Source organism: Chroicocephalus ridibundus, chromosome 1 (genome assembly GCF_963924245.1).
Source record: "Chroicocephalus ridibundus chromosome 1, bChrRid1.1, whole genome shotgun sequence".
Classification (NCBI taxonomy): Eukaryota; Metazoa; Chordata; class Aves; order Charadriiformes; family Laridae; genus Chroicocephalus; species Chroicocephalus ridibundus.
In genome coordinates, this window is record NC_086284.1 from 196,292,537 (window position 1) to 196,303,911 (window position 11,375).

Sequence of the window (11,375 nt, forward strand, 5' to 3'; positions counted from 1 at the left end):
ATCACACGAAGACAATATGACAACAATGCAGACCACACAGGCTATTTGGGGATTCAAGCCATTATGCTGATTCTATAGTATAAGCACTCAAAATATAGTTCCTAGTGCAAAGACTAGCCTCTTTGGAAAAGGGAGATACTGGAAAATATTTGGGCTTAAAACAGGAGGAAAATCATGGTATGGACCACTGAGAACCTTGCCAGGCTGCACATAGGCCAAAGAAGCTTTGTGATTATTTCAATGTATGCCCGAACATGACGCAGTCACTGGCATTCAGAGCATCAGGGAAGTACGAGCTAAGCATAAAGGCTGATTTTACAGATGTTTCAGTGAGCCGTTAACTCAATCCATCAAACTGTCTGCCTTTTTGCTAGGGCTAAGCATAAGTCTAATCTCCCAGGCTGGACAACTGTCAGGTGTAATTGTCTACAGATGAGAGGCAACTCTGAAGCACGGAGGAGAAGTAAATAGCATAAGGACACTTGAGCAATTTGCTTCATTTTCCACATTCAGGAGTTCAGAATGCAAGTGGTCTCGCGTACATAATGAAAAAGTCCACGATGGTGGCACAAGGAGCTGAGATGGTAGAGGCCAGATGACTGTCCTGATGAGCCCCATGCAGACGTGTAGCTCATCTGCTAAAATCTGCTCTCCTTCGTCCAGCAGTGCCAATCTTTCACCATAATACGTTAAATTTTACTAAAATATTGCTGTCGGTACCTTCCTCCCAACCTGCCATACGTGTGTTAAAATGCTGAATTTTAGCTTGTGATGCTTTATTCCACTTATTCCTTACAGGTGCTGCGGGAAATAGCTCTGCTGCAACAGATTAATACTTTAATTTGTAGCATTTTGAGGGTGCCCTAAATTTGAGGGTGCCCTGCCCTAAATTTGAAACACTATAAAATGCCCCTTGGCAGCTCATGCACTCCTAGCACCTTCATCAGGATCAGTGAAGCTCTGTATTAAAGGAGTTTGAATCTCAGCTATAATCAGCCATCAGTGTTACCGGGTCAGTCGGATAATTGTGAGGTGAGGTCCTGCTCCATTTTTATTATTCTTTATGCTGCATATTCCGTCCCTTGAATTCACTAACATGGCAGAGATACTCCGCTGAATCTTATCGAGGCAAATCACTAAAGGATGCCCTGGTCTAATAAGCCCCCACCCACATGAGGGAAGATGGAGGACCGCAGCGATGCATCCTCCCACACTGTCCTCCCTGAGGCTGCTGCAATCTCTGCAGCTCTCAGGGTCGCCCCCTCTGTCACCAGCCCCTGAGCGTGTTGCCTCCAAACCCAGATCCGGCACGGAGAGCAAGATTCGCTGCTGACAGCATGACTTCAACCGGGCAAACCTGGTTCCAGCCCATCAGACTTCTGAGTGCATCAGCTTTAGCTTTGCTGATAAAAAGTCAACAAAAGGATTATTCTGTAAAAATCCAGGGATTTTATTGGATCTCTGTGGGTGTGAAAATTCTCTTTTCAAAACCCATGCACGTCTTTGATAAGGGTATGTGGCGATCAACTTGCCCGTTGAGACAGTCTGGTTAAAGCCCATACAGGTTGTGCTACGTCAATATCATGTTGTTGTAATAATGTTAACTAGAAAGGAGAAAAGAGGATTGTCTTTATTGATCATTTGCCATTTTTATAATCCCTTACTATGAACAGTGCAACGTCACGGGAGAAAGATTTTTGTTACAAGATAAATGCCAAAGCTTGAAAGTACATTCCTCAGCTCTAGATTAATTGGGGAGAGGGATACAGGGTTGTATAATCTGATGAATGCTTAGTCTTTTTCTTATCATTTAGCCAGCTTTTTTTTTTCCAGCAGTATCCTACGATCTCATTCAAGTACTCTCTATATCTATTCAGTTCAGAACTCATTGATTTTGCTTAGTTTTAGAGCTGTTGGCTAATAAAGACATACAGTTTCTACTTTCTCTCTGTTGGGAATTGCTGCCCACTGTGGATTTTCACTGTCAGCTGGACACCAAGATGGGCAGCCTCCGTGTTGCTTCGGTTTATGGATTAAACTGTAATTAGCAGAAGGGGTGTAACTGGATACATTCATCCTGGGTTTTGTCAGCTATGACAGATACAAACGAAGGAAATACCTAGCAAAAAGAGGAAGGGAACTTTTCAACATGTTGTAATCTTGCACAACTAGAAGTAAATGTGAAAAGCCTGGATAAATGGAAAAATACTGATCAGAGCTTGGGCATAGGGCATCCCCTCTGCATGCTGCAAACGAGTGACTTCAGAGCCTGCCCTTAGCTGGAGCACATGTGTGCTTCTGTCATGGCTAAATGCATCAAATGGAATAAAATCGTGAGTGAACCTCAGTGATTCACCCTCACACCGAATATAAAATGGCAACTGTTTCCTCCTTAATAACAGAGTGAGTACAAATATCTTCCTGTGTTAAATCCCTGTTATGGTTTGAAGAACCCACAACAGTTTATTATAGTTTAGACAATTATTATATCACTCAATGACCCCTCTGTACCCGGGAAGAGGAATTGGGAAAAAATAAGGAAACCCAAGGGTGGAAATATAAACAGATTTAATAGAATAGTACTAAATAATTAACATTAATAATACTAAAGAACCAATATTGATCCCGATACCAATATAAAATACACGTGGATTATACTCAGCCTATTCTACCAGCAGGAAGCCGTGCACTCCCAGCAGGGGACAGCAAATGTGGGACACTGTGAGCGCTGTGGCTTTGGGAGGAAGGGAAGGGCTCAGGGGTCCGACACTGCGGCAAGGAGTTCTCAGGATCACAGCCATCAAGGAGGAAAAAAACTCCTCAGGAAACTTTCTGATTTATATTGAATGCGACGTTCATCGTATGAAATAATCCTGTTGGCCAGCTTGGGTCAAGTGCCAGGGTCTTGCCCTTCCTCATCCCCACACCTGGTGAGCTCAAAAACACCGAGACCTTGAAACCCACATATCACAGCTGGCTATAAAGTCAATATTTTCTCAAATTCAGACACTAGGGTCTTCTAAAAGTGCAGCTTTCCCTAGCATTAGCAGACACCTTACTGAAAAGTAAAATTACTGAAGGAGAAATTAATACTGTGTTGATCAAACCAGGACAGTCCCCCATGACAGGGAGATCTGTCTGGGGGCTACACTTCCGTGCAGCCTTCAATAACCTGTAGTGGTATTATTACTGTTATTGTTGTTATTATTATCATTATTATTGTTATTAGGAGCAGTAGCAGCAACAGCAGGAGCTTGAGGTTACTGTCTTTCCCATGTGTCATCTCTGAGGGCCTTAGGGCAGCAAATCATTACATCCAGCACGCAGTAAAGCATAGGGCTAATTACACTCCAGTCCTCCCCACTTCCCACCAGTGGGTAGACCCCAGGGAGAGCAGCCCCCTGCGAGCCACCTGGGTTGTGGCGCAGCCTGGCTGGGCAGCGCTGGCCCTGCCTGCCCCAGGGTTTGCGGGGCTCTGGGCGATGCCACGAGATGCCCCAGGGCATGGGTGGCCACCACGCAGGCTGCTGGTGCGTTGTGCCAAATGACACGGGTCCTGCCTGGGAAGCACTCCCTGGAGTACAACACCCGAGGGATGGGTCCAGCCCAGCTGGGGACACCTCCCGATCCCGTGACAGGCGTGGGAGGAGAGGGGCAGGATGGTGGTACAGCTCTCACAGGGGGAACTCAACATGCTGCAATTTAGAATCACAGGCTGCAATTTGAAAAAAAAAAAATAAAAAAAAAATTGTAGGGATTTGCTGCCCTCTGGCAGGATTTTCTTACAGCTCTGATTCTCTGTGAACTGCGAGAGCAGTGCTCAGCGACGGTGCTCCAGCACAGCAAGGCCTCTGTATTTCCCAGCTGGTTGTAGGCGAAGCAGAGGGAACTGCTGGGCACCACCGGCCTCCCTGCAGCCCTCCTGGAAAGCCCATGCTGATCCCAAGCAGGGGCTGGTAAAAGCTGTTGGGCTGGCAGGAGTCCCCTGTCCTTTCTCTCCATCGGTCTGGGGGAGATGGGGCAGCAAGCCTGGCTAAAGCTGGTCCTTTGGTTGGTTGTCTCCTCACAAGAGCAAGACCACCATCTTCCAGCTTTGGCTCTACGTCCTTCTAGCAAGAAACTTCAGTTTGGCCTCTGATGCTGACAAGCCCTGAGTGGCTTTGCTGAATTTGATTTATTGGTACGGTATACGCTTTCTCGGAGATACTCAGCAAATTGGGCTAATTTTCATTAACATCATTTTCCAAAAGGCCCATTAATGCTGATATGACACTTATGGATATATGGATAGTGGTTTTGAAAACCCGGGCCTCCTCTTCACTAAACACAAAGTGTTGTGTGTCTCATGGGGTGCGATTTCTCTGTTGAAACATTGAGTTCTGCAGTGTCTACACCTTACCGCATTGGTCCTGCAGACTGCCTGCCTGGTCCGCAGGAGGAACAGGCACATCTTGGACGCTTCAGAGCGCTCTGATGTCTCACGCTGTCAGATGGCTGTATTCTAAAAGCATCCATGGCTTACTAAAAGTACCTAGGCTGGCTATCTTGAATGTTGATATTTTTGCTGTGGGTACCTGAAATTAGGTTATGCCCGTCATAACCTAAAATAGCAAAGAAATGGGGGAGTGGGGAGGTCCAGAAAAGTACCCCAGGTACATGGCTATAACTGGTTGTTTTTCTGTTTTGAGATAAAGAAGGATAACATAGATGAGCTGTATCTATCAGTATATGTAACAGTCTGGCTGCCCTTATGAAACCCATGACACCCCTGCTCACCTCCAGCAGGTCACAAACCCAGGAGAGACAAGCAGGTAGGCACGGGCTGAGGAAGAAGAACAAGTAGGACTCAAATACAAATCCATGATCATCCCTGAGGGCTGATTGTACAGCCGTATGGGATTTCCACAGGGTTTTGAATGCAGTGGGGAGCCTGGGGCTGGAGGGTGGATAAGACTCTCTCTCTTACATATAAGTATCTAGGTTTTTGCAGTATATCTGGTTTCTTTTCTGCTTAATACACACATAATCAGCAGGGACCTTGTGACTAATGATTCTGCTCGTAGCACTGGCCACAGGCCTTAGCATCAAAGCCCACATTGCACAATGCAGTGCTGTGCAGAGCTATCGTAGCAGGTCTGGGAGGCGCTAGCTCCGTGTGATAGAGCAGCCAGGCCAATAAATAGCTCAGAGCAAGCATTCATGTATCTATCTGCTTTATAGATGTCAGGGGGTTGAACTTGTATCCCTTTACGGTACTGCATGATGGCAGTGAAATATGTACGCTTGTTTAGAGCTATTTGGAGTATCTCTGGCTGGCACTGTACTAGACAGGTCAGGGATGTTCACAAAGCTGTGAAGATGGTGATAAAAGCCAAGGTTTGATTTTATAGTTACCTTTGTCATTACTGAGAGAGCTTGAAGAATAAGGAAACCATTTCTTCATCAACCTTTCCAGCAGCAACAGCCACAGTCGCTAAGACATCCTGGGGCCCACTGAAGTGATGGCAACATCCACGGTGATTTTAGTAAGACCTGAATTGATGAGACAAGCAACTGGGGGTGCACTGACTTCCACAGACCTACGCTGATTTACTTCAGCTGGGAATCTGCCCCTTTATTTGAATTAGATTGCACCTACTTTTTTTCTTTAGTGTCAGCATGGTAGATACTTTAGAAGTGACTGGTACCAATTCATATAGCTATATATGGAATAAGTACTAATGCCTATTCTGTTGTATTCTACGGACAAACTGGGAGATCTGTCTAGTGTTGTTGCTCAAGTCATGAAAATACTGCCTGAAAATGGGGTACCGTTACACATCATTCACCTTTCAGCCCCTGGCATGGCTGTGCATAGCACTCATCTGGACTTCCCTTGCTATGAAACCAGCTGGTTTGGGAGAGGAAGACTTTCATAGCCGCCTGACAGACCTCTGCTCCCTGAGGTATGACGTTGTACTGAACCTGGAAATGTTCCGTATGATGGGAAGCCCGTTAGCTAAAGCAAGAGGGCAGAACATGACCATATTTTATTTTAATAGTATCGGCTATTTTCCTTGGTACACATCAGAGGAAGTCCCTGTTAATGGTGGCCTACCCCACAACTTCAGTTTGCAAACTCATCTGGAAAAAACGGTCCGTGACATTGACTGTCACATCCCGGCTAAGGACTTAACGAATTAGCTGTCATAGACTGGGAGCACTGAAGACCTTAGTGGGCCTGCAACCTGGATGCAAAAGATGTCTACAGAAGAACATCCAGGAAACTCATAACTGAAATGGAAGGGAATATTTCAGCAAATGATGTTGAACATTTAGCCAGATTTTCCTTTGAAGACAGTGCAAGAGCTTTTATGAAGGAAACAATTGCATTAGGAATGAAAAGCAGACCAAAGGTCCTGTGGGGATGCTATTTATACCCTAACTGTCACAATTACAGTTTCCGTGATCAGAACTACACTGGTTCCTGCCAAAAAAGTGAAGTTTTGAGGAACAATGAACTTTCCTGGCTCTGGGATAGCATTGCAGCCCTGTATCCTTCCATTGGCATTTAGAAATCCCTTGAAAATAGTCAAAACATTTTGCATTTTTCTTGGTTTAGGGTGAATGAACCCGTAAGGATTACCTCCATGACAACATAACGTTATGCTTTGCCTGTATTTGTGTATCCTTGACTAGGTTATAGAGATGAACCTTCATTATTTCTCTCTATGGTAAGCTGTTCCTGGAACAATGTGGGCTGCATTTATGCTTTAACCGTTCTTGCAGATGGTGCATCAGAATGGAAATCCTCCTCCTTGTGCCAGCTCTGCTGGTTCATGTTAATTGTCCACATGCTTTAAAGACCTCAATGTTCTGAAGAAAAAATGCAGCCTCAAATACCTATTTTTTTTTTGCTTTAATTCGTCACTATGCTATACTCAGACATGCATTTGAATGGATTAAAAGGGTTTCAGCAATTTGATGTAGTCCGTAGGAGGCAGTTAATGTATTAATCCTCCCAGATGTACTTTCTTCTGCGCAGGTATGCAATCGCTAACTAATCCCCAGATAGCTTCCCCTTTTATAGAAGGGAAACTGAGGCAGAGATGTTAACAACTTTCTCAGTGTTACATCAGAACGGGAAATTGAAACCAGAAGTCTTTCTGCATACCTACATCTCAAAAACATTAATTTAGTCCCATACCTACCTTGGAGCAGGCAAATGGTGCACCAGAACCAAGGAGCACTGCTCACGTCAGCTGAACACACACACAAGTATTTTCAAGGTAAGTGCCTTACCCTAGTCCCTCTTTATGTGATTCTGGACATCCTTCCAGAAACTGAAGACAGTAGATTTCCTGTGAAAATGCCTCATAACCCACCTGTCACAGCCCTGGCTTCCTTCTCCCCTACAGACAGTGGCTGCACTACGAGCAGGTCCCAATTTCTGTGTTTCAGAGTTTAGCAAGTGAGCTGTATGCACTTTTTGAAGGCTATGTTCAGTCTTTCAGCCCAGGTACAGAGTCTGAAGTTCTTTCTTGTCTGGGAAGGGGCATTAACTCTCTCTCCTATTAGGTCCTGCTGCTCACCTAGCACTGCCATCGACACCACACTTCCCAGTAAGACACTGTGCTTCTCTCCATCTTGAAGGCTAATGCGTATTCTTAGGCATTAAAGGAGGTGCAGACACCTGCTTTGGTGGTTTTATCCAGCTTGCCCTTCCTTAGCTTTGCAAGAAGAGGACAGATGGACATCAATAACTGCTGCAGGCTGGTGTGCATGCCCTTTGCCATTTTATGCCCAGTTTCTGCCTCTTTTCCCCTTCAGTCAACTAATTCCTGTGAAGTTTTTCTGCTTCGATTGTTGATGTGCTGTGGCCCTCAGTCCCCCTTAAATTGATGATGTTGTCTAGAGAGTCCCTTGCACATCAGTGGCCTTTCATCTCCAGTGCTTGTGGCATTGTAAGTCACTTGTTGTTGATCCTTAATCGCTGTTCAAATTAAGGATAAACATCTGAGCACCACATCCCAGCTCTTACATCCCTGCAGCCTGTGATATGAGGAGAAGGTACAGTGAAAGACATCTCTCTGAAACAAACTTAGAAAGAGCACGGAAATGGGAATTGAAGATTTGCCAAGTGTTGCATTTTCCCTCTCATTTAAGGTTGCACAGTGCCCACATTCTCCCTCCTATAGTGTGTGCCTATTTACAGTCACCTTTTCTAAGGTTTTTATAAGAATCTGAGCGAGCTCCTAGGGAAAGCAGCAAGAACAATGCACGCCTTTGGAATCACAGTTTTCAAATTGGAGAGGGAGTGGAAAACGGCTGATTGACATAGCAGAATAGCTCTCTCCTTCCCCTTATCAGCAAAAACAGAACTGAGGGAATGCTTTGGGGAATTCTCATGTTAAAAAAATCCCACTTTCATGAAAAGATTTCAGTTGCTTCTACTAATTGATGAGATACCAAATAATTATAATTAAATTTTGCATGAAAGTAGATTAAAATGCATTTTTTCCCAGTGTTTGTTCACTTGCTTGTTGCCAACATCTCAGCCAGTACCTAAATTTGCAACTTTTGTTTAATAATCTTTGTACTGTAGACAGCAAACCTTTAGCCACAATAAAATGTAGTTCACAGGGACTAGAATGAAAAGAAAATGTAGTCTGAGGGACAGACACATAACAAACAATTGGATTACTTTAGGAAGGCTGTGAAATGCTGAATTAGCCTGACAGTGATATCTTTACTCTTTTCACTGCAGCAAGATCTTATTAACACTAATGGAGAGAGCGCCCTGGGAGCTGCAGGCGTTGTTATTTAGTGAGATATGAATTTAACTTCTTCGGAGGTAAGCCGGTGCCTGATTTAAATGCAACGTGTAAGATCCTCATTTTATTCTATTAATAGACCCTGTCTGACTGCACCAGTTCTGAGTACTCGGCACCACAAAGCGGACTGCTTAACCAGCCTTTGCTGTCCCCCAGTCAGCATGACCGTGGAACATGGTAAATCCTTCCTGGCTCAACAAGGTCTTGTGAGGCTCACGGGCAACCAGTGGTAGGGAAGGAAGCCAATGGCTAACACCAGGCATTTTGCAATAGTTCCTCAACAGTTATCATCCTGCTCAGATTCCTTTCCAGCTGGATAAAACACTAGGAAATCATCTAGAGCCTGATTAGCACATCAGTCAGACCAGATTAGGTGTACCAGTGGTGCCCAGCAATTTGTCAGGTTATGGGAACTCTATTTGTGCCTGTGTGTGGGCAAGTGAAATGAAGCACGCTGATGGGATCTGATGGAGAGGCTTTGTATTACGTGGTATCAGACCTAGCCACATTAAAATCAAAGAGTGATTTCTGAGGCTGCGTCACATCCTGGAGCTTTCAGACAGCCACACATCAAACTTTGTCATGAGAAAAGACTTTGTCCTTAAAGCTGTGTGAAATGGGTGTTCTGGGCTGCTTTTCTCCTGGCAGATAGTATAGAAAACGCAGCCAGCATGAGAATGAATGGCTGAAAATAAGTGTTCAGTTGTCCTCAGCAAATTCAATTACTTCAGCCAATTTTTGTAAATATTCAGCTGTGGTTTCTGTCAGAGTCAATGTGAATAGGAGGGTGAAATTCCTTCCAACTTGGTCAAGTGACAAAGGCAAGCCCCTGGAGACCTTCATCAGCTCCAGACCCCCACAGTTGTGCCACGCAGCCGTGCTGTTGTCACCCATGTTTCTAGCATACATCATGGTTTCTTTGTAGATTTACAGATTCTAGAGCTTTCTGTGGAGTGCAAGTTGCTAAAGCCCTTTGCACCTCCATTAGGTTGTATTTTCTGTATAAAACTTCCTAATAATAATCTTTAAATTAGTCAAATTTAAGTTATCCTGAATAAATTCATTAATGCAGGCTGCTTACATGTTGCATATTTTTCAGAATGTAAAATGAAAAAACAGAAGGGTTAGTTTCACATCAGCTAAAATTTCTTTTTTTACCATCTACAGAGCAACCGTGCAGAAGTGCAAAAGCGCGTTGGTTCTGAATTAGGTCCCTATATTATCAGTGTCACAGCAGCATCTTTGTCAGGACAATGGATGATGCCCGTGAAGAACCTGGAGAGCCTCGACATATCTACATTCGAATCATAATTGCTGCAGGATAGATGTCTTGGAGGACCAAGGACTTATTGTGAGAGGAAAAGCATCAAATGAAGATCTGGAAATAATGGCAAAGACATTTGTCTGCCACTGTTAGCAGGGCTATGAAGGAACTGACTGTGGGGAAGTTAAAGCTGCTTCTGACCGTTCAGGGAGCTCTGCAGACTCTGTCTCACCCAGAAGATTTGCAGCGACCTGCCTGCTTCCTTTGCCTTTGATGTGTCTTCTCTAGCTGCTGTTTAGTCAAAGGGCCGGTTTCAGTCAGTTGAGAGGGGCGGTAGAGTGGATCCAACGAAAAGTCTCACATGCTCTGGAGCTGGGGACTGGAATGTCATGGTCTCAGATGTAATCCGCACCCTTCACCTGTGCCTTGAGGTTTAACAAGGCATGGAGACAATGGGGCACCTTGAAGACGGGTCATAGGAATATGTCTGGCCCTTGATCCCGTCTCCTGAGATTAGGCTGTTTAGGAGGCTAGAAGCCAGGTTTCTGCCAAGCTGACAGCCACAACCAGCACAGCAGAAGCCTGCTACTACTGGAAAAAAGTAGCGCAAGCTTCACTTTTTCCTTTTGTAAGCAGAGGAAGAGTCTACCTGTATCTACCTCTTACTTGATGGCATACTGGGAAGAACATCCTCCCAGAAAATGAAAGATGAGGGGAGCTTTCCAGTTTCTTTTCCATTTGAGTGAATTCAAGCCCATGTTTTCCTCTTTCATGTCCCACGTGGTGGTGATGTTCATACTTTGAGACCTCCACAAGGTAGAAAGGAATGAGAGAGTCAGGAGATTAGTGAGGAAAAGGACAAGCCACACTCTGTTGATTAGTATATTTACTAAGAAAGGAATGTATATATCCTAGTCCAACAACAAAGGGTCTTCCTGTGTTTTTTTTTAATGCCGTGACTATTTAAAATATAATTAATTAGTGGTGCTGGGAGCAGGAGCTCCATCTCAGCCAGGTCTACTTCCATCCTGAATCTATGACAATACTCCAATGGCTTTTAAATTTAAAGCTAATGAAAGCACCCCACGGTGCAATCAACAGGGATCAGGCACGTTTATCATCTTTGACAAGAAATTTATTTATGACACAACTGCCATTATAAGATCCGTCCTCTGGGGGGGATGGAAAGCTCCCAGGGCTCTACTTCCCGTCAGCAGGGAGAAGAATGTCTTCTAGAGGTGACCATGAGCAGAAAGCATACCTGGCGTGTCTCCAAAGTACTCTGTGAACCTCCAGCT

General features: G+C 44.5%; 1 pseudogene; it reads left to right on the forward strand.

Moving 5' to 3' along the window:
- The first annotated feature begins 254 nt into the window (after positions 1-254).
- LOC134511853 (hyaluronidase-4-like) lies at positions 255-10,365 on the forward strand (annotated as a pseudogene).
- Positions 10,366-11,375: the final 1,010 nt, after the last annotated feature.